Source organism: Triturus cristatus, chromosome 9, assembly GCF_964204655.1.
Source record: "Triturus cristatus chromosome 9, aTriCri1.1, whole genome shotgun sequence".
In the NCBI taxonomy this organism is placed as follows: Eukaryota; Metazoa; Chordata; class Amphibia; order Caudata; family Salamandridae; genus Triturus; species Triturus cristatus.
This window is the reverse complement of record NC_140592.1, coordinates 498035473-498059053: the sequence shown is the minus strand read 5'-3', so window position 1 is coordinate 498059053 and position 23581 is coordinate 498035473. Positions and strand designations below refer to the sequence as shown.

The window sequence follows — 23581 nt, the reverse complement described above, 5'->3', positions numbered from 1 at the left end:
ACAAAAGGAGAGCGAGCATATTCTAAGTATGAACACTGTGGAACAAGGACTAAACAGAGATGCAGAGATGCATTCCTGGCTCTACTAAATCCTCTAATCACTGTATTGTGACTTGCATGATAACACACTAGAAACATGCCACTATGAAAGTTACTCCCATCTCTGTATGCATGTTTCACTTCAGTCACAGTATTCATTTTCTGGGATAGCATGTGAACTATGTGTTCGTACTAGATCTCATTTCTTAAGATCTACACGTTATTTCATCTCTATTGCGGCACTTTACCCCTAATTTCCCTGCCCTCTATACCCCGACCTACGTTCTCCTTATCCCAGGTGCGGCCCAGAGGGCCAGCAAAATCCAAGAGTCATACACACTTCCAGCTGAGTATTAGCATCGAGCTCTTATTTCATATGTATTCGTGACACTAATCCTATTTCTTACAGAGGACTTTAGTATTCGTATTTTGCTTACGTGAGTCATATGTGTTAGGTGTTGTTTTCATGATCCATACGCTTTTCCTTAACATAGGACATCTCGCTCCCATGAGTCCGATAAATTTGATGGTCTCATAGCCCTATACCATTATACCATTACCTTGATGTGGGTTTTTTCCTTTTCCTTTCTCCCAGTGTGAACCCTATTTTCCTTATTTCCAATTTTATTTTTATAAAAATCATTTTACTGTTTGGCCTTAGGAACTCTTCCATGTCCTTTAGATTATTCTCGCACTGATTTCAATTATACCACTCACTTTGATTCCTTTTCTTGTATTTTACTTTCACGTATGGCTGATTATTTTCAGCCCCGTCGCTTTCGATATTCTTAACCCTTTCTTAGTGGTAACCCTGATTTCTGTGAGGATACTAGTATTTCTTTTATGGCCTTTCCGATCGCCTTGCAAGGGATGACACATCACGTTCTTGACGCCGTCAGAGGCCATTCACTACAGCCTTACTCGACCTGCTTTCACTTCATTCTTTAGGACCGCAGAGAACACGTTGCACGTTTCTCCAGATCAGTGAGTTTGTTCTGCCTCTCAGTTTACCTAGCCCGACTTTCTTGTGTGTTTACCTGGCACGCGGAGGCGGCCTGTTTACGTTTTGCACTTCATTTTACCTTCATTACTCTGTCTCAACCCTACCTGGCCTACGAGCGCCAGCAAATCATTGTTGAGAGATTTTGTTTACATTTTGCTCTTTTGTCCTTTTACTTACAGCTGCATTTGCTGGTTATACGTTATTCTTAGTAGTCCCCGGTGTTTTACAATTATTGCTACTGTTTGTTTCCACCTACGCAATTTGGGTGTGGCTTCTGTTGTATTCAGGCTTTTTTTCTTTGCAGTTTTCGCTACTATTGACATTCCATTTATGATTGATGAGGTTATGTTAGACATGACGCTTTGAATCTTTGCCCCTTACAGACATCCCGCTCTCTTACTGTTCTTTGCAGCTCTCACGAACATTCTCAACAATTCCTGGTATGCCCTTTTCACCTTGACCTTGTGATGTGCATGGAGCCATGTTCAATTATACGCCCTGTAAAGGCTGCCATACCTCTTAGAAAGCATGTATGTACTATTATATATGTGATCTTATGTGACATTATTGTTATATCTTTCTGGCATTATGACCTTTATTTATCTGTTTGTGTCTCTCTCCTCCAATCAGTTTCTTCATTTTACGTAACATTGTAGTTATGTTGATGAATTTACACCAGTTGTTTAAAATACTGTATACCATTTTGTATGTTCATTTTCCATACCCTTACGTCTGTTTTTCCTACATTTACCTTGTCTTCCCCTCCCCACCTTCTGTCCCTGTTATCTCTGCCCGCTTCACAACCCTTTATTTTTCTTTCTTTTCTTTCTATTTACTTCACTCACATCCCTTGTTCATCCACTATTTTGGGTTTCACTGTATTTAATTAATTTTTTGCACAGATGATATATGTTTTGCTCATATACCTATAGGTCCTTCTCAGCCTTGAGAAAGCAATCGGCCACCGGGCGAAACACGTGTCGGCTGTCTTTCTGTTCTTTTTCTCAACGTTACAAAGTGTAACAAAGAAAAATAAAACTTAGAAACTAAAGAACAAGGATTTTACCCTTTTCTAATTATGTCAGGATTAAGGGGTACAAACCTCCACCCTCTACATAAAATTACCTTTTTACAGTGGCTTTTGGGTGTAGCCATTTGTGAGGCACGTACCAGCATCATATTGGGTCACTGCAAGCACAGTGTGAATCCCAGATTTACCAATACCCTGGCTTTCCTACATCAATTAAAAAGATGAAGAGTCCACAGGCAGATCTATACATCACAAGAACAAGTAACTTACCTTTGGTAATGACTTTTATTGTGGATACAGGATCTGCCTGTAGATTCCTCCCTGACCGAACCACCTCCCCGTTGCTTGTCTTCTTATACGGAAAAACTATCAATGCATATCTTATGGTATTTATTGTTGTAATCATGTGATGCTTGGCACTATGAAATGTCTATGATTTCCAGTTTTGACTGTGTTTGTATTCTGTGTATACTTGTGAAAATGTTGTTAGCTCATCCGTTCGCCTTGAAGGCACAGAAAAAATGGGTGGAACAGACGTCAGCATGTTGACGGGGTCTTCTTATGGTTGCGATGATGTCACGTGGAGTTGCGTGCGGAGCCGTTCCATTGTGCCGTCCTTGTCGACGTGGGAGAGCTGAGGAGAAATATTTCCAGGGAATGCTGCACATTGGGGTAATTCAAAAAGGGCTAGAACTATCAAATTGTGAATACATAATTGCAAATTTCCTGAGAATCGCAATTAGGTAATCGCAATTTACAATGCATGAAACTCAAAGAGTTTCATATAGTGATTCCTAGGGAGTCACAAATCGCTCTACCTCATTAATATTAATGAGGTAGATCTCAATTTGCGATCCCTAGGAATCGCTAAAAAATGGGGATGTTAGCCTGCTGGGGTCAGCAGACCACCATGTGTATGATTACATTTAAATAAAGCAATCTTTTTTTTTTTTTTTTTTTAAATGCAGCCTGTTTTCATTAAAGGAAAACAGGATTCTTTTTCACAAACAAAACTGAAGTTTTCTTTTCATTTTTTAAGAGTAGGCAGTGGTCTGTGGGACCACTGCCTGCCCTTAAAAAAATGCTGTAAAAATATACACAAAAGGGGAAGGGGTCCCTTAGGGGCCCCTTCCCATTTGCGAATGGTTACCACATACTTGGAGTAGTTGGTAAAATGCAAATGTATTGAGACCACATTTCGGTCACAAAACATTCGTACATACTGATGCGCTTTGTTCGGTATTAGGGAGATGGAGAGAGAGGGAGAGGGAGGGAGAGGGAAACAGGGAGAGGGAAACAGAGAGAGGGAGACAAAGGGAGACAATCAATCAATCATATAATTTGTAAAGCGCACTACTTACCTGTAAGGGTTTCAAGGCGCTGGGGTGGGATGCTTGCTGACAGAGGGAGGGAGGGAGACAGAGGGAGGGAGGGAGACAGAGGGAGGGAGGGAGACAGAGGGAGGAAGGGAGACAGAGGGAGGGAGGGAGACAGAGGGAGGGAGGGAGACAGAGGGAGGGAGGGAGACAGAGGGAGGGAGGGAGACAGAGGGAGGGAGGGAGACAGGGAGGGAGGGAGACAGAGGGAGGGAGGGAGACAGAGAGAGGGAGGGAGACAGAGAGAGGGAGGGAGACAGAGGGAGGGAGGGGGAGAGAGAGAGATAGATAGAGAAAGGGAGAGGGAGAGAGAGATATGTGTATGCTGGGTCTGGTGGCTCAGAGTACGAAGGCGTCCGCTGCAGGGGCCTGTGTTCCACCTCATGGTCACAGTTTTTTGTTGTTGTTCTAGCCCCACCCCCCCGGTGCGGCCCTCGGCCACAAACCACACTGTAAATTTGGCCCCTGAGAGAAAGTTTGTGAGTACCCATGCCGTATAGCATACTTGAATTTACAAACTTTGGATAATGAAATGTTCATGGAGTTTGTTGCCTTATTTTTAAAAAGTGTCATTAGGTTCAGGAATTCAATGTGATATCGATTTAGGCTGATGGAGGTATGACATATTTATCCAAACTTTATGTAATGAAATGTTATAATTATAGTCTGATGTATTATTTTTCTTGCTATGTAATTTCATTGAATGTGTACATTATAGTTGTGCTTTTATGATTTATTTTTGAAATCGAATAAAGCTTGAATTATTATATGTTTAACTTTTTTTATTAAGTTTATTTGCTATATTTGTTGAGACATGTCAAGAATTCCTGTCATGCGAGGGGAGGAAAACGGTAACCAGCGAAAACGGACTACATCTCCCAGGATGCTTAGCGGTTGAGAGGTTATGTAAACAGGAGAGCTGTTACATAACTCAAGGAAAACACGCCCTTATGTAAACAGGAGAGCTGTTACATAACTCAAGGAAAACACGCCCTTATGTAAACAGGAGAGCTGTTACATAACTCAAGGAAAACACGCCCTATAAAGGGAGGAACCGGGAGGTACAACGCTGTCGGATATTGTGTTTACACCGACGTACCTGCTTAGTGAAGAGCAGTGTTCTGGAGTGGTGCTCCAGTAAGGCAAGAACGGAGGTAGGTCGAGTCGTTACTCCCTGGGCCGTGTCTTGCCCCATCGTCACCTGTGAAGGACCCGGAAGCTCTACCGGATAACCATTGAGCTTCGCTTTTTGACTCGGCTGAGTCAAAGCGCAGTTGCGCTTTTTCTGGTTGGAGTCGTAACTCCCAGCCCGACCAGAGATACAGGGACTGCCAGCTGTAACGCACACCAGGAGGTGTTTGCCGCGTTACAGACTCGGAAGTCCACAGGATCGATCGAGCGGCTGCTCTCGGTTCAGTCTTCTTTGCTTGTGATTGGGGTATCGGTGACGCATCACCAGGAGGTGACTCCGCGTCCCGGTGCAGTCTGAGGAAGAGGTTGAGCGGCTGCTCCCTTCAGGTAGAGACCCCGGCTGGGTGTTTCCCTGACTCCTCGATTCTCCCCAACACTCTTCGTGCCCCTCACAACCTACCGATTGGCATTGTCGGCCATTTCATTTCTGCCCTCTGTTGGCATACGCCGGGATCGGCGTATATGCAGAGGACGGTTAGGACCATCCGTGCTGTGGGCTGGTAACGTACTTAGCCTGGAGGATTCCAGTGACTATAACCTTTGTTTATTCCTTGTATTATTTTTGCCTTCATTAAAATAACTAAACCTTCACAAGTGGTTGCGTTCTCATTATCGTGTCTGTTAAACGATCCTGAGACGTTCAGGGCGTTACAAAATATCCGACCCTAATAACACTAACTGTCTCCCGGTCGATAACAGACATGGCAACACTTGATGATGTGCTGGCTGCTTTAGCGACCGTGCAAATTGAATTGGCTGCCTCCAGGCAAGAAACAGCCGATGTAAAAGCCAGACTGGATGCTATCCAATCGGACCCGCTCACGCCCAGCACCTCCCTCACGAACCAGACCCCTGCGGTAGTAGTGGAAATGCCGGTAGCCGTCCCCTTGGCAACACCAGAGAGGTACAGTGGGGATCCTAACACAGTGCAGGTATTCCTCACACAAGTGGCGCTACATTTATCGTGCAAACCAAGGGCGTTCCCCACGAGTCAGGCTCGTGTGGCTTTCCTTATATCCTATTTGGCTGGAAACGCGGCACAATGGGCCGTACCTCTGGTGAGCAGGGACGACCCCATCTTATGTGATTGGGGTGCTTTTCGCGAGGAATTCCTGAAAGTCTTCGACAGAAGGGCTGACTCGTACACGGCGGACCGTGAAATGCTTGAGTTGAGACAGGGATCCAACGACCTGGTGCAGTATCTCAACGCGTTCCGAAGGCTGGTTGCGGAAACCAAGTGGCCTGTTGCTAAACAGACGGCGCTCTTCCATCACGGGCTGTGCGATGAGCTCAAGGACGCCGTGGCTCATATTGACCCACAACCCAAGACATGTGAGGGCCTTATCAACCTGGTATTACGACTGGAACATAGGCTAAGTGAAAGAAAGGGGGATCATGGGAGAAAAGGAAACTCCCTTCCATCCTATGTGACAGTGGGAAGTCCTGAAACTTCCACCGCATCCAAGGGAGAACCCATGGACATCGGCGCAATATGAGTGAGCCTCACAGCCACGGAGAAAGAGTCACGCCGTAAACAAGGATTGTGCCTATATTGTGGCAAAAAAGGCCACTACGTACGTGAATGCCCTGCCAAACCGAAGACGTCGCGTTATCGGGCCAACCGGTCGGTAACAGCCGTGGTGGACGTACCGGCGGAAAACTAGAGGACTCCCAGACCAAAGAAGGGGCATCTCGGAGTCACTCATCCATCCCTTCACTTTCCAACTCGGTCACTAAGGGACAACGACACCTGTTTCTCACGGTGCACGTGGGAGTGCATGACCAGTGGATACCCGTTGTGGCCATGGTGGATTCAGGGGCCACTGGCATGTTTATGGACCACAACGAGGCATGCAGGCTAGGGCTAGTGCTTCTTCCCAAAGCTGTACACGAAGACGTCTATGCTGTAGACGGAAGGCGATTGGTGACGGGGCCCATCGGGCAGCACACAGGGGTCCTTCCGATGAGATGTGGAAGGAACCATTTGGAACAAATCGATTTTAACATCATCCGAGCGCACCAATATGGCGTCATATTGGGATTGCCGTGGCTACAGAAACACAACCCCTCTGTGGATTGGCCAACACATCGCATCGAACTGACGTCACCGTATTGCATCCTGCATTGTGGAATAAGAACGGAATCCCTTGACGCAGATGAGAGCGGGAGTCAGACGGTGGCTACAGCGGCAGAAAAAGATGTGGCTCTCCCCCAGGCTTATCACAGTTTTGAGGATGTATTTGATGAGGTGAAGGCGGAAGTGCTACCACCACATAGACAGTTTGACTGCCAGATCGACCTGGTGCCAGGGGCCAGCGTTCCCAGCGGCAGGCTGTATGCCCTGACGGAGCCTGAAAACGTGCATCTCCGGGGGTACCTGGATAAACTCCTCAAGCTAGGATTCATCCGCCCGTCCAAGTCTCCGGCCGCCTCGCCACTCTTCTTCATCCCGAAGGCTAATGGGGAGCTGAGAGCCTGTGTGGACTTTAGGGCATTGAATGCGATAACCGTAAAGAATCGGTACCCCTTGCCTCTCATCAGTGTACTTCTGGAACAGGTCAAGAAAGCTCGTATCTACACCAAGTTGGATTTGAAAGGGGCATACCATCTGGTGCGCATGAGGGACGGATACGACTGGAAGACCGCCTTTAAGACCAGGTTCGGCCTTTTTGAGTACCTCGTCATGCAGTTCGGCCTGTGCAACGCCCCGGCAGCCTTTCAGTACTTTTTGAATGAGGTATTCAGAGAGGAGTTGGATATCTACGTGGTCGTATATATCGACGAGATCCTCATCTATTCGTCCAGTGTGGAGGAGCACGTACACCACGTCAAAGCTGTGCTCCAAAAGCTGAGGGAAAACATGCTGTTTTGTAAACTCAGCAAGTGTGACTTCCACGTCACATCCGTGGAATTCCTCGGAGTGATGCTGAGTCCAGAGGGACAGGAGATGGCAGAACGAAAGATCAAGGCGGTGAAAGAATGGCCGGTGCCCCAAAGCGTGAAGGACGTCCAAAGTTTCATTGGCTTCGCCAACTTTTACAGGCGGTTTATAGATGGATTTTCAGGATTGGTGGCCCCAATCACACAGCTACTGAGGAAGTCCAAGGAGTTTGTCTGGTCCCCTGAAGCGAACAAAGCCTTTGAGGCCCTGAAAAGCGCCTTTGGTAAGGCGCCGGTGTTGGCTCACCCCGATCCGGATCTCCCCTACGTGGTGGAAGCGGACGCATCGGATGTGGCGCTGGGGGCTATCTTGTCCCAACGCAACCACGACACAGGGGTGCTTCATCCCGTTGCGTACATGTCCCGCAAACTCAACGACGCCGAACGCAACTACCATATTGCGGAGAAGGAGCTTCTCGCAATCAAGGACGCCTTCACCGAATGGAGGCATTGGTTGATGGGGGCAAGACATGTGGTATCGGTGTACACGGACCATCGGAACCTACAGTTCATGACGGCCACAAGACACCTTTCTCCCAGACAGCTGCGGTGGATGATCTTCTTTGCGGGGTTCAACTTCCGCATCACATATCGGCCGGGGACGGAAAACCGGAAGGCGGACGCCCTGTCCCGTCAATCTGCAGTTAAGGAACCATTGCCTGCGACCGAGCATTCCATCATTTCCCCGAGGATGGTATTGGGGGTTATCCAACCGGATACTTTCCTGAGGGGAATAAAGAGAGGGATCAGATCATTCGCATGGCGGAGGTGGCTCCTCAGTCACAGAGAATGGCAGCTGAAGGACGGGATACCCCTGAAGGGCAGGTGCCTATTGATACCCACGCCTAGGCTAAGGAAACAAGCATTCATCTGGTGCCATGACTCTCCATGCGCAGGTCATTTGGGCTTTGAAAAAACGGTGGCTAGCATGGGACTGCATTTCTGGTGGCCAACCATGAGAGTGGATGTCAGGAGGTGGGGACAGGAGTGTCCTACGTGTGCTACCATGAAGGCCGACCATGGCCGAACCCAAGGGCTCTTACATCCACTTCCGACCCCGGATAGACCAAGGGATAGCATATCACTGGACTTCGTGGTGGGCCTACCGGTAGACCAGGGGATGACGGCAATACTGGTGGTGGTGGATTACTTGACGAAAATGGGGCACTTCATCCCCTGCAAGAGAGTCCCTACGGCCGGGGAATTGGCGTCACTACTCCTAAAGAATGTGGTACGACTGCATGGATTACCTGGGGTGATCGTGTCGGACCGGGGGTCGCAGTTTACTGCGCAATTCTGGAAGACTTGGTGCACTGCGCTGCATGTTAAGACCGCCCTGTCCACCAGCTACCACCCTCAAACGGACGGCCAAACCGAGCGCCTGAACCAAACGCTCAAACAGTATCTGCGATTTTTTTGTGGACCAGGGCAGGGAAGAATGGGTCGACTTGCTATGGGTTGCAGAGATAGCCTATAACAACGCCACTCACAGCTCCACACAGTCATCTCTGTTCTATAGCAACTATGGCCAACATCCCAGGTTCTTGCCATTTCTACATCCGTTCAGAGAGGACAGGATTCCCGCCACAGCGGACAGGGTGGCACACATAAAAGACACGTTGATGCGCTCAAGGGCTGTCCTAATAGAGGCCAAGAGAAGATACAAGGCTGCGGCAGACAGGAAGAGAAGGCCCGGGCCACTGTACCGCACTGGAGACTATGTCTGGATATCCACAAGAAACATGAGGTTTCGAAAGAACAGTGTGTTCCATCCCAAGTACATGGGCCCCTATCGAATTACCAAGTGTATGGGTCCCGTGAACGTGAAGGTGTGCTTGCCCCAGTCATTGCGGATACACCCTGTCTTTCATGTATCATTGCTCAAACCAGCACCCTCCAAGCCGTCTGGGACACCTAGGCCGGTATGCGTGGAGTCGGAGGTGGAGTATGAAGTGTCGGGCATACGGGCGTCCAAATGGCGCAGGGGGAAGCTGTGGTACCTGGTTGCGTGGAAAGGCTATGGCCCGGAGGAGCAGTCATGGGAACCGGCTGAAGGGGTTCATGCTCCGCGCTTGGTCTCCTTGTTCCATCGGCGTTTTCCTGCCAGCGCTGGACCCGTGGGGAGCCGCTGAGAGGGAGGATGTACTGTCAAGAATTCCTGTCATGCGAGGGGAGGAAAACGGTAACCAGCGAAAACGGACTACATCTCCCAGGATGCTTAGCGGTTGAGAGGTTATGTAAACAGGAGAGCTGTTACATAACGCAAGGAAAACACGCCCTTATGTAAACAGGAGAGCTGTTACATAACTCAAGGAAAACACGCCCTTATGTAAACAGGAGAGCTGTTACATAACTCAAGGAAAACACGCCCTATAAAGGGAGGAACCGGGAGGTACAACGCTGTCGGATATTGTGTTTACACCGACGTACCTGCTTAGTGAAGAGCAGTGTTCCGGAGTGGTGCTCCAGTAAGGCAAGAACGGAGGTAGGTCGAGTCGTTACTCCCTGGGCCGTGTCTTGCCCCATCGTCACCTGTGAAGGACCCGGAAGCTCTACCGGATAACCATTGAGCTTCTCTTTTTGACTCGGCTGAGTCAAAGCGCAGTGGCGCTTTTTCTGGTTGGAGTCGTAACTCCCAGCCCGACCAGAGATACAGGGACTGCCAGCTGTAATGCACACCAGGAGGTGTTTGCCGCGTTACAGACTCGGAAGTCCACAGGATCGATCGAGCGGCTGCTCTCGGTTCAGTCTTCTTTGCTTGTGATTGAGGTATCGGTGACGCATCACCAGGAGGTGACTCCGCTGTTGTAAATTAAAGCAGAAATGTGATTAAGCATTTACTGAAAACATTAATGCTTTCCCTTGTGATCATGTTTTCTCCGTTATGTTGACCGAAGTCCGGACTCCATTTTGTATTGGCATGCTGCCATGTGTTCACCACGAGGAGAGTCCGACCTCTGTGTTAGTTGCTCTTGTAATCTGCCTAGCAACAGTTTATAAATAGCTCTCTCTTGTCCGTCTGGCGCATGCCCAGACTTGACCACATCTGTTATAATTAGCTTTGCTTGACCATGTGTTTTCGCGGGCCCAAGGAGTGTGTTAGCTCCGCCCATGTATTGATTCAGTATCGAGAATGACCATAAATGGTAATGTTCTTCGGCCTCATGTTGTATCCACCCACTTATGAGCCCCTCTGTTGTGTATAAAAGGGGACTGTGTACGAATGTTCTGTGTGCTACTCCTTGCAATACTGAAGAGTGTTGTGTGGATTGTAGGACCACCCTTAAGGGTTAATAAACGTTGTTTTTGTACTTTGCAGTTTCCGTGCCAACTTCCTTATAGATTTCGTTACAGAAGAGCGAACCCTTGTCTCTTGCGGGCCTAGCTGGGGCTTGTATTCATCAATTGGCGCCCGTCACGTGGGGCTCATCGGCGACTCGGATGCTCGAAGGACTGGTCGCGACGAAGGTGAGGAGTTTGGCCGGGGACGTGATCACTGCCAGCGGCGTCTTAGCCCTGGCATCCCGAGGTTTTTCTTCCTTCCCTTCCGAGCTGACCGTCTGGGTGGCGCCGGTCATCGACTGAGACCTCTTCTGTCGGTCCTGCCGTGAGAGCCGTTTGGGCGATTGTGGAGCTTGGCAGTTGGAACCTGGACTCTTGATTGGTAAGAACCGTTGTACGGTACTTGCTCCGAGTTTTGAAGCCTGGTCTGGCTATTTGAGTTTGATTGATGGTGACTAGTCATATTTTGAATTTGTCTTTGTGAAAATATATGCGTTGCAACACATATAGGCAGGTAATGTGGAGAAATTTCTCCGGAGCTGTGTAAACTTTGAACGGCGCAACGATTAAGTGCCATTTTTCTTGATAATACTGCATATTTTGCATTATTCCTAGCATGCCTGCTTTTAGCGCACTTCGTAAGTGGTACTGCTGTTTTGGGAACCGGTTGAACCTCGAGGAATCTGCTCCAGCTCCCCCAGAGGGGACTCCTAATAGGGATATGTACGTGAAGCATGGTCTTTCTTCCATAATGTACAGCACGTTATGGAGGAAATATACGAGGAAGGATCCTGAGTTGCGATGGCCTTTGTATGGATCGTTTGATATACGTAAGATTGAGTATGTGGAACAGTGTATGTGTAAGCGACGTGCTCGTCAGGATATGTTTGAGTGTGTGCGATTATGGGTGAAGGAAGTGCGTGAGCGAGAGAAACGTGAGAAAGCGCTGTTTGATAAAGAACAACGGAAGAATGATCATGTGCGAGCTCAGGAAGCGAAGCGTCGGGAGGACAAAGAGCAAACGGACAGACAAGAGAAAGAGCGTAGGCTACAAGTTTCGGGTCAATATGTTGTTCGTCAGCCACTTTATCCTGTCCTTAATAATCCTGATGACGATTTTTATTTACTAGATCGCTCTCCGCCCCCTTATGTTGGCGCATCTGCTCCGCGGCCGCAAGATTCTGGCCCGGCTTCGGGTAAGGTCGACACACGGTCCATGTTATCGGCCGAGCATATGGCTGAGCTTCGGAAACTTTCCCTCCGTGCACTTAAGGGCAAGATGTCTAAGGAGGAGTTGTTCCATACTTGGGGGTCGTGGCAAGATAGAGAGAGGGTGTATTTTCTGTCTCATTTTTCAGAAGAAGTAATTGCTGCTTTCCGAAAATATTCTAGTGTCCTTGAGCCTGACGAAGTGTCTTCGGATGCCGGAGCATTACGTAATGGTGTTTTTTCTCCCCCTAAGGCTTCTGAGGCGGCTCGGCGGCTGTTCGCTTTGCGGGACGAGGTGCTGGCCCTTAGAGAGAAAGCACGTCAACAAACGGAGGAGGAGAAGCAGTCGGATTCGTCTGCAGCAGGGGGCCACCCATCCGCCTCCCAGTCAGATAAGGATGACATAGTGCATGTTAAACCAATGCGAGAGGCGGCGCCTTTGTATGTTCCTCCCAAGGGAGCAGGGACTAGCTCGGATATTAATTCTGTCGATGCTAGGGGATATTTTGTGTGTATAATTGGGTTTATACTCCATGGCATAGGGCCGATGTTATGGCATTAAAGAATGCGCTGCCTGACCCCCGCAAGAATCCAGCGGCCTTCTATGAAGAAGTCGAGGGGGCCTTGAATTCTTGCATTATGACCTTAGCGGATATAGACCTGTTCTTTGGCCTTATCCTACCGCCGGATACGTGGCGCTCTGTCCGAAAGGTAGATGATGCGGTTGCCTTCAAGGCCCGGTGGTCTGACCTTGAGGATGAGGATAGGGAACGGAAGCCCGCACAGAAACCACCCCAGAATATTTTAGATCTCCCTGCGGCTATTGTGGCTAAATTGAAGACGATTATCCCCCCTAAAAAGATTGACTGGAATATGTTAGCTGCATGTAAACAGAAAGTTGACGAGTCAGTCGCGGACTTCTTTACGCGTTTTGAGGAGACGTTTCATGACTTTAGTGGCCAGTCGCTTACCGACGACACAGGCCGCCACCTTTTCGCGGACAAATATGTGGCTAATCTGCTGCCGGCAGTTGCGGCCCGGTTAAAAGCGAGTGAGAGTTCTTGGTCCTCCGCGACACCGACGGCCCTTCTGACCATCGCCCAGTATTATGAGCGTCAGGAGCACGAGGCGAAGGGCCAGGAGGAGAAGAAATCGAAAGATCTCAAAACCAAAGTGATGTTAGCACAAGTATATGGCCCGCCCCGCCGGGGTAATAATAATAGGGGAAGGGGCGGATCTTATGGTCCCCCTTCGGGCCGATCTGATTTGAATAGGAACCAGTGTGCGTATTGCAAGCAGTTGGGCCATTGGGCCAGGGATTGCTCAGCGTTGCGTGCTTCGCGTCAGGGGCACACTCCGGGTGGCCCGAGAGGTAGAGGGGGCTTCTCGAACTTTAGAGGGAATTCCAACGATAATGTCCGTTTCGATACTGCTGGACAGCACCGAGAAAGCTCAAATGTTTTCGATCGCCAGCACCAGTATCATGTATCGGACATCGATCAATCGGGATATCATGATTCTCAGCATGCATAGGAATGCGTAGGATGGGGGTCCGAATCAGTTGAGGTGCCGGTCGATCAGACGGGTCCTTATGTATCGGCTGAGGTTTTAGGTTCTACTGATCAGTTCCTAGTGGATACAGGAGCGACACGTAGTGCATTGTCTAGGTACTTGGTTCCGGGGGCTCCCCCATCCGGCTCAATAGTTACATCGGTAGGGTTTGACGGTACACTCTCCCGAAGCCCTCTTTCACAGCCCCTTGCATTTAAAGTTGATTGTTTTTCTGCGCCTTGTCCGTTTCTGCTTGCTCCGTATACACCGGATAACATTATGGGCCTTGATATGTTAAAGTACTTTAGGGCTACAATCCGCTGTTCCCCTGAGGGTGTGAGGGTGATTTTAAATGACAACTACCCCCGATCTGGGCGGATGTGTACGATCTCAGAGGATGCGTTGTTGGCTACCCTCCCCCGAGCTTTATGGGCGACTTCGGACACAGATGTCGGACAAATGGTGATTCCTCCGGTCCACATTAGTGTCCAGGAGGGGGCGGTACTACCGCGCCTCCCACAGTATCGTATTTCCCAGGAGGGCGAGGAAGCTCTCATACAGATTGTGCAAGATTTGATCGCAGTAGGAGTAGTGGAAGAAGTTCCCTATAATATCTGTAACAGTCCGATTCTCCCTATTCTGAAAAAGGACACGGATGCAAAGGTCTATCGGTTCATAATTGATTTGAGGGAGGTAAACAAGATCGTGATACCTCAGTACCCGGTGGTTTCCGATATCACGACGTTGCTTACCTTGGTCCCGCCTACGGCGACCATGTTCTCGGTGATTGATTTGAAAAATGCCTTCTTTTCTATTCCCATTCACCCTGATAGCCGATTTCTTTTTGGGTTCACATTACACAATAGATCTTATCGTTTTTGTAGAATTCCCCAAGGCTATACAGAAAGCCCTAGTATTTATAGTCAGGCTTTGAAGCGACAGTTGGATTCCTTCGTTTTACTCGAGGGGGTCGCCCTCATTCAATATGTCGATGACATCCTGTTGGCGGCTGACACCCTGGAATTGTGCGAGAAAAGCACGATAGCCTTACTTTCCTTTTTAGCATCCCACAATCACAAGGTCTCTAGGAAGAAATTGCAATTCTGTAGACCAAAGGTGACTTATTTGGGTCACCTTTTGTCTAAGGAGGGGCGTGCACTCACACCAGATCGTATCCAAGTAATTTTGGACACACCGAGGCCATCCACGCAGAAGGATGTGCGTGCATTTTTGGGTCTTGTTTCTTTTTGTAGACAGTGGATATTGGGGTTTTCACACATAGCTAAGCCATTACTAGCTCTCTTGACAAAAGACACGCCCATCCCGATCCCCTGGTCAGATGAGTGTGACGCTGCTTTTCAGCAATTGAGACGGGCCCTTTGTTCAGCACCAGTGTTAGGGACCCCTGATTATGCAAAACCCTTTTCGTTGTATGTGCATGAGAAAGATGGATGTGCATTATCAGTCTTAGTGCAGATGCACGGCGATAAGCAGCGCCCTTGTGCATACTTTTCGGCTGTACTTGATCCTGTCGCCCGAGCATTGCCAGGGTGTTTTCGCTCGGTTGCGGCGACAGCTGTGTCAATACGGCAGAGTGAAGGAATTGTGTTATCCCATAAACTGTTGGTGTTAGTCCCCCATGCTGTTGATGCCCTGCTTAATCAAACAAAGACGCAGCATTTGACCAGTGCCCGTTTAACGGGATATGAGTTGACGCTTTTAGCTCCTCATATTACGTTAAAAAGGTGCGTGACATTAAACCCGGCCACATTGTTGCCATACCCCGAGACCCAGCCTGAGGCGCAGAAAGCGCATGATTGTATTCTTGTGACTGAGGAACAAACAAAGGGTCGTATTGATCTCCAGGATACGCCCTTTTCAGATGTAGATGGAGAACTGTGGGTGGATGGATCATGCCTGAAGCTACCAGATGGTACGACTTCAGCAGCGTATGCAATTACCACGTTACAGACGATAGTGGAGACAGCACGCATACCACAGAAATCAGCTCAAGCAGCGGAACTGATAGCGTTAACACGAGCGTGTGAGCTCAGTACAGGATTGTGTGTGAATGTTTACACAGACAGCCGCTATGCCTTCGGAGTAGCGCACGATTTCGGCCTACTCTGGAAGGAGAGAGGGTTTCTAACGTCACATGGGGTACAGATAATGCATGGGGAGTTAGTCCACAATCTTTTAACTGCATTGACATACCCGAAGAGAATTGCCATTGTTAAGTGTAGTGCCCATAGGAAAGTAGTTGATAAGGTTGGAGAAGGGAATGCGTTAGCAGACCGAGTGGCACGGGAGACTGCGATGCAGCCCGGTACTACTGCCATGTATGTAGTGAAATCACAGGTGGAGAGATGGCGTGATGCAAAGGAAGAAGTGCGAGAAATGCAAAGGACCGCTTCTGATAAAGAGCGGGAGCAATGGGCTAGCGAGGGAGAGTTGGATGACGAGGGTTGTTGGAGAAATAAGCAGATGGATAGATGGAAGTTACCCACGGCTTTCGTACAACCTATGGTTCAAATGGCACATGGGCTAGCACATGTTGGAGCTTCCGCAATTGTGAAATTGCTTACCCAAGTCTGGGAGCATCCAGAGATTGCTAGCACGGCAAAGAGGGTGGTGCAGACCTGTATGATCTGTCTGAAGTATAACCCAGGGAAAGGCACGCGAACTCCAGCAGGAGGATTTGCGACGCCCACTGCACCCTTTGAGGTTCTGCAGATGGATTACATCCAGCTTGAGCGCTGTAACAATTTGAAGTATGTTCTAGTAGTGGTTTGCGCCTTCAGTAAATGGGTTGAGGCGTACCCTGCGAAAGACAATACTGCAATGACTACAGCGAAGCTATTGCTGAAAGAGTTTTTCCCCCGATACGGCGTCTGTAGACTTCTGTGGAGTGATAATGGCCCTCACTTTGTAGCGGATGTTATAAAGTATGTCTTGAAGGGCCTAGGCATCACCCAGAAGTTCCACGCCGTGTTCCACCCCCAGTCTGCAGGACTAGTCGAGAAGTATAATGGTACGCTGAAGCTTAAGATCGCCAAAATCCAAGCTTCAACATCTTTGACTTGGCCAGACGCCTTGCCACTGGCGTTATTGTCAATTAGGTCGGTGCCACACTCTCGAACCGGCCTTACACCCTATGAGATTGTATTTGGACGCCCAATGAATATTTGGGGTCCACCAAGGCCTAAGGCTGTGTATGATGTACCTTGTGTGATGATGAGTGATTATCTGGCACAGTTAACGGATAACTTGGTTTCTATTCATCAACAGGTCCGAGAGGCGCTCCCTGATCGGTCTACTGGCGAAGGACATGGTCTCCGGCCTGGAGATCATGTAATGATAAAGGTTTTCGACAGATCGAACAGTTTGGAGCCGAGATGGGTAGGACCTGAGCAAGTCCTCCTTGCAACGAGGACGGCAGTGCGAGTCTCGAACAGGAAGAATTGGATCCATTCCCTGCACTGTCGAAAGGTACCGCCCGGATTGGTGGAGTCTGCCGTGTTGACCGATCAACGAGACATCCTAGCAGCAGAGACAGGCCGTGCTGCAGAGCCAAACGACACTGAGGAGCTCTTTTTGGACCACACGACTTCTGGAGGAAGGCGATATCATCTGCGACCAAGGAAGTGAGATTTCCAGTACCGGGACATACTGTCAGAACGGCCCTTGGGTTAGTGAAACGGAGAGCCGATGAGGCAAGGGGGGGGGGATCAGCCCTGCATTAGTGTAGTGACACCCGTCTTGGCCCGCTGGTGAAGAAATCAACCGCTGCCCAAGGGGAAGAGTTCTGACAGACCTTTTTAGTTTCAGGAAGATATCAGGGTATTGTTTCCTTTGACATGGAGAAGAAGAAAATTCTTTGTGCGTTGGGGTTCATGCTAACAGTAGCTATCGTTGGTATAACCACATGGTTTGTGGAGGAGGCAACTCCTGCTCGAAAGACGCTTGTGTTGACGACTCCAGTGCCTGCGGAGCACTACTTTTATACATTGCCATATCAAGAGTTGAAGCATCGACAATCCTATTTGAATAACACTTTCATTCAGATGCTGCATCACACCCACGTTGCTACAAATGCTACGAACTGTTGGATATGTGGGATGATGCCAGCCCATCAGAAGAAAGGAGGTACGCCATTCATACCACTTCCTTTCTCTCACAATGGCTCTTGTAGAGCATGGTACACTTTGTTGTTTGCCACTCGGAAACCGACAGTGGGACGATTGCTTTTCAGACTTAATAAAGAATGCCATCAGGACAAGAATGGATATCCACAAGCGAATGGGACAATTTGGGAATGGGAAGAGTACCGACCGGACAATGAATCCATCCCCTATATCTTCACGAACACCAGAGACACTGTGGGGAAGGACAAATTCGTAATCCAAGTAGCACAAGCCCAAGCGGACCTGTGTGTCCAGAGTGTGGGTTTTATCCCTGTTGGTGTCAGTGATTGCATAACCGTATTAAACATCGATGGGTTAAATAATAGTACCTTCCTAGCATCCCATAATACCTACTTTGTATGTGGAAATAAAGGTTATTACCGTTTGCCGGCTGGGTGGTCTGGGGTATGCTATGTATCGTTCCTATTGCCTCCTGTATTCTTAGCACCCGCGTCATATCATAAGGATTTGAAACTGTTGAATAATGTGACTGTAAATAGATATAAACGTACTCTATCAATTGATGATGTGGATCAAACCGATACCAGCTTGCAACAGTATATTGATTTTAACTTAGGACTGTTCTTTTTTGTTGGAGCCGCTTTGAATAGTAGGAAGATCCGAAGATTAACGAGAGTGGTAGAAGCTGTGACTAATCAGACTGCTGCTGCTCTTGGGAATCTTACGGAAGAATTACAAATTACTAGGATTGTTGCATTACAGAATCGTATGGTATTGGATGTAATGCTAGCTGATCGAGGAGGAGCCTGTAAAATTATTGGAAGTAGCTGCTGTGTGTTCATCCCTGATCATACACCGTCTGTTTATAGCGCCATTAACAAACTGCATAAAATAGCAGCTGAAATCCACACAGAAAACGGCACTTGGTCCTTTTCTGGATGGTTTTGGGCGTTGGTTACTGCCTGGGGTTGGAAGGTTCTAACTGGTCTCTGTATTATTGTAGCAATTCTGTTCTTTTTCTGTATGTGTATTCAATGTGGACCATTGTGCTGTTCCGTATGCATTTCATTCTGCATTCCAGATAAGAAAGCTATTGCCGATGTTGCTCGCCAGAAGGGTCTAGCTAAAGAGGTTAAGGGAATGATGATAATTGATATATATGATGATTATTCTTGGAAACCGGATGTCTTCAGTAAATGCTGAAAGGGTCGTCTGTTGTAAATTAAAGCAGAAATGTGATTAAGCATTTACTGAAAACATTAATGCTTTCCCTTGTGATCATGGTTTCTCCGTTATGTTGACCGAAGTCCGGACTCCATTTTGTATTGGCATGCTGCCATGTGTTCACCACGAAGAGAGTCCGACCTCTGTGTTAGTTGCTCTTGTAATCTGCCTAGCAACAGTTTATAAATAGCTCTCTCTTGTCCGTCTGGCGCATGCTCAGACTTGACCACATCTGTTATAATTAGCTTTGCTTGACCATGTGTTTTCGCGGGCCCAAGGAGTGTGTTAGCTCCGCCCATGTATTGATTCAGTATCGAGAATGACCATAAATGGTAATGTTCTTCGGCCTCATGTTGTATCCACCCACTTATGAGCCCCTCTGTTGTGTATAAAAGGGGACTGTGTACGAATGTTCTGTGTGCTACTCCTTGCAATACTGAAGAGTGTTGTGTGGATTGTAGGACCACCCTTAAGGGTTAATAAACGTTGTTTTTGTACTTTGCAGTTTCCGTGCCAACTTCCTTATAGATTTCGTTACAGAAGAGCGAACCCTTGTCTCTTGCGGGCCTAGCTGGGGCTTGTATTCATCACCGCGTCCCGGTGCAGTCTGAGGAAGAGGTTGAGCGGCTGCTCCCTTCAGGCAGAGACCCCGGCTGGGTGTTTCCCTGACTCCTCGATTCTCCCCAACACTCTTCGTGCCCCTCACAGCCTACCGATTGGCATTGTCGGCCATTTCATTTCTGCCCTCTGTTGGCATATGCCGGGATCGGCGTATATGCAGAGGACGGTTAGGACCATCCGTGCTGTGGGCTGGTAACGTACTTAGCCTGGAGGATTCCAGTGACTATAACCTTTGTTTATTCCTTGTATTATTTTTGCCTTCATTAAAATAACTAAACCTTCACAAGTGGTTGCGTTCTCATTATCGTGTCTGTTAAACGATCCTGAGACGTTCAGGGCGTTACCAGACATATATTAAATATTTTGTAATTTTCTAAAATAAATGTTACTATTTTATATATTTAATATTTATTATTTCATTTGATTATATATTTAAAAATCTATATTTTATACAACTATAGTAATGACATGGATAATTGTTTCCAATATTTTTTTGTTTACCATTATAAGTATAGGATGTCGATAGTTTTGTATGGGGATATTTTGAGTGCCGCTATTTTGTCAGTGTACCAGGCCCACAGCACACAGTCCACTGTATTAATCTCTGTACACTAAATTCTAGGAGAGTTCACAAAAAGTGAGCTAAGTGCATGAAATCCTGCTTTATCGCACTCCACTGACACATACACTGTAAAGCGCAGCAGGTGAAGCCGGTAGTAAACTAACTGTGCTTGCTCACGGGTGCAATACAGCTCAAAGCTAGGGGCACCCAGTCCACCTTGGGCATATGGCAAGGCCAGCATCTACTAGCAGATTCTAGGCTGTTTTTCTGCCCAGGCTAAAGTTATCATGTGGGTTTTGAGCGCCTTGAAGAACATTTGCGCCAGTATTATTACATTATAGAATAGATAAAGAAGTTTAGGCAGGTTGACCATTTTAATCACCACCAGTCTGCCGGCTAGAGATATTGGAAGAGTCTTTCACTTAGTCACACTGTCTTCAATTATACTATGGCCACTCCATAGTTTTCAGAGGTGATGGCATCAGTATCTGGGCTAATACAGACCCTCCAGATAGTTTCCTGATGTTGTACACCGATGGGAGCGGGCAGTCCAGTGTACACATTTGTGTGTATGAAGTAAGGGGTTATATGGTAGACTTGTTCTAGTTGATGGGGATCCTAGAGAGCAATACGAAAAGGCTGAACTCTAGAACCATTTGGCTATGGTTAGTGGCAGGCTCGCGGTGATAGAGGGTGATATCGTCGACATTGAGGGAGATGATCGAACGGCATTCTGAGAAATATAGGCCACTGTTAGCCTGTAGCTATCTGACCGCGTATGCTGAAGGGCTAAGTCGCGAGGCACATAAAATAGTGGAGAGTGAGCACACTTGCTGCATACCCCAGTGAATTTGCAGAGGAGCGGACAGAAGACCATTCAGTCTGATCCTGGCCATGGTTTGGTGATAAATGGGGAATTTATCCAGATTATAGAACTAGTAGGGAATCCCATCCTCATGAGGACAGCGATGACGAAGTCCCACTCAAGAGAATAAAAAAAGACGGCCACCTCGTTCAGGTCTGGGTTCAGCTGGTGCAAAATCGCATAAACAGGTGTGGAAGCTGAGCGAGGTTGATCTCCCGGGGATGATTCCTGCCTCGTCCGGCAGTACCATTTTGGGAAGGATCGGCAATATTAAGATGGCAAGTACCTTTGCAAGTATTTTTATGTCAACGTTATGGAGAGATAATAGGTGATACGAGTCTCACAGAAAAGGGGACTTTCTGCGCTTCAAAAGAGTGATGATGGTCCCCTCTATGAAAGATGGGGGGGGAAAAGGGTGCCCAACAAGAGCACATCGTTGTTTACTTGAAGTAGCTTGTGGTCCAGTATAGAGGAGAAGGCCTTGTAAAGCTCCGAGGGGAGGACGTCGCCTCCTGGGGCCGTACTTGTAAGAGATTCGAAATTACACCTATGAGCTCGTCTAGGGTGAGCAGCTTGTCAAGAAATTGATGGCTGGGACCTTCCAGCCATGCTAGCTCAATGCACTCAAAATATGTGTCGTAGTCAGACAGTTCAAATGTAGCTAGGGATGTATATAATGCAGTATAGTATTGGAGGAATTCCTCCAAGATGTCCTCCACCTCTTACACAGACTTGCTGGTTCCTTTTTCAATTAGGAGGATGTCCTGGGGTGACCGGTTTTGCTGCAAGATCCAGGCACGAGCACTGCCCTGGCACTCTGCCTCCCCATAAGACCTAGCAGCAGCAAAGTTATGGAGGTATTTGAGTTCTTGATCTGCCTTCTCCTCAGATAAATCAATTTTAGTTTTAAGTTCCGCCAGTACCTGTGTGGCTGGATGACGGTCTCCCTGGTTTTCCGAAGTCTTAATCTCCCTTTCAAGCCTGTCCAGCCATTCCCCCAGTGCCTTGCAGACTCCTTGTTGCTTGGTGATACATACCCTGTAAAGGCAGGCCTTAAATGCCTCTCATATAGTACAGACTTAGTTCACTGAATTATCATTCAGTTGAAAAATGTTGAGGTTCTCTGCTCGGAGTTCATCCTTAAACACAATATCAAGAAAATCCGAAGGGTTTGGCCTCCATGTAAAAGCATAATGCTTATTCTGCAGAATTTGAAGCACCAACTTAATTGGGGCATGATCGGAGAATGTGCGATGGAGATATTCCACCGAGTACAGCCACTTGCCCACATCACCGGTACAAATCCAGTAATAAAAGCGTGTCCAAGAACCGTGAGCAGTGGATACATGTGTTCCCTCAAGAAGGTAGGGATGGCGAAGTCTCCATATGTTCACCAGACCCTCGGTCTGCATAACACCTAATAATGCAGCAGCAGCTGCATTGTGTGTGTGACTAGCAGCATTCAAACAATCTAGGCATCTGTTAAGCACCAGATTAAAATCCCCACCCCACAAAATGGTCTGTGCCGACGTGTGCTCAGGTATCCCAGCGCCATGTGAGAAAGTGAGCGTCATATGTGTTAGGACCATACGTGTTAATGATGGGAAGGTGTTTCCTATAGATAATGGCTTGTATAGTTACATAGCAGCCAAGAGGGTTGATAGTCTCCCGTAATTATTGGAATGGTATTCCTTGTTTAGCCAATAACGCTGCATCTCTCGCATACGTGGAATAAGAGGACAGGACTCAATAATGCACCATTTGGTAATGATGACTGGGTCGGTAGCAGGCCCCAGGTGAGTCTCTTCTAGGAGCAATACGTCAACCCTATGCCTGTCCAGACTGGTGAGAAGTTGGCAGGTCTTCCAGGGGTTATTTAGCCCACACACGTTCCAGGTCAGAAGTGTAAGGGGATGTTTACTGTCAGAGTGTGTCAGCTTACTGGCCTGTGTTGTGGTGTCTGCTCAATACCTTAGTTTGTACATACTCTGCAGAGCTGTCTATTACATGCTAAGAAGGACCAGAAACACCTCAGTACAGGGAGCCTGATTATGTGTTGCTGTACGTCATCCTCTCATGGCAGTCATGGACATCGAACTCTTGTCTCCCCTTCTCTCCGCCCACACTGGCAGCCCCTAACTTGCCAGTGGCCCTCCCTACCATCTGACCAACCCACAGGTGCCAACGAGCGCATCAACCAATCTTTGAAAGTAAGCAACATCATGGGGATCACCCCTGGAGTATTTCAAAAAGCTGGCAGAACAACAACACCTAAGGGGACCAGGAGCCTGTTCAGGTTCAATGTCCGTGCTCCACAAAGTACCGTTAAATCATTAAGGACATTGTTCTGAGTTGGAGGTGGAAAATCTCACCTGCTCAACGGAGGGGATATAGAGAGATTAAGAGTAGAATAAAAAGCGAGAGAAGAATGAAAAAGAGAGAGGCATCAAGGATCCAGTCCCGAAGGGGAGGGCCAAGTCCTGCCTCTTAGTTGCCCTCACACACCCCGAAAGATGTCATGCTTCATCATCGGGCTTTAGCTAC

General features: G+C 47.9%; 1 protein-coding gene across 1 annotated transcript in view; it reads left to right on the top strand.

Moving 5' to 3' along the window:
- The first annotated feature begins 994 nt into the window (after positions 1-994).
- The window catches only part of LOC146798198 (uncharacterized), a 978306-nt gene continuing 955719 nt past the window's right edge, over positions 995-23581 (top strand). The window contains exons 1-2 of the mRNA XM_085625470.1: positions 995-1022; positions 1425-1481. The gene's annotated coding sequence lies outside the window, so the exon portion shown is untranslated. The remainder of the gene's footprint in view (positions 1023-1424; positions 1482-23581) is intronic.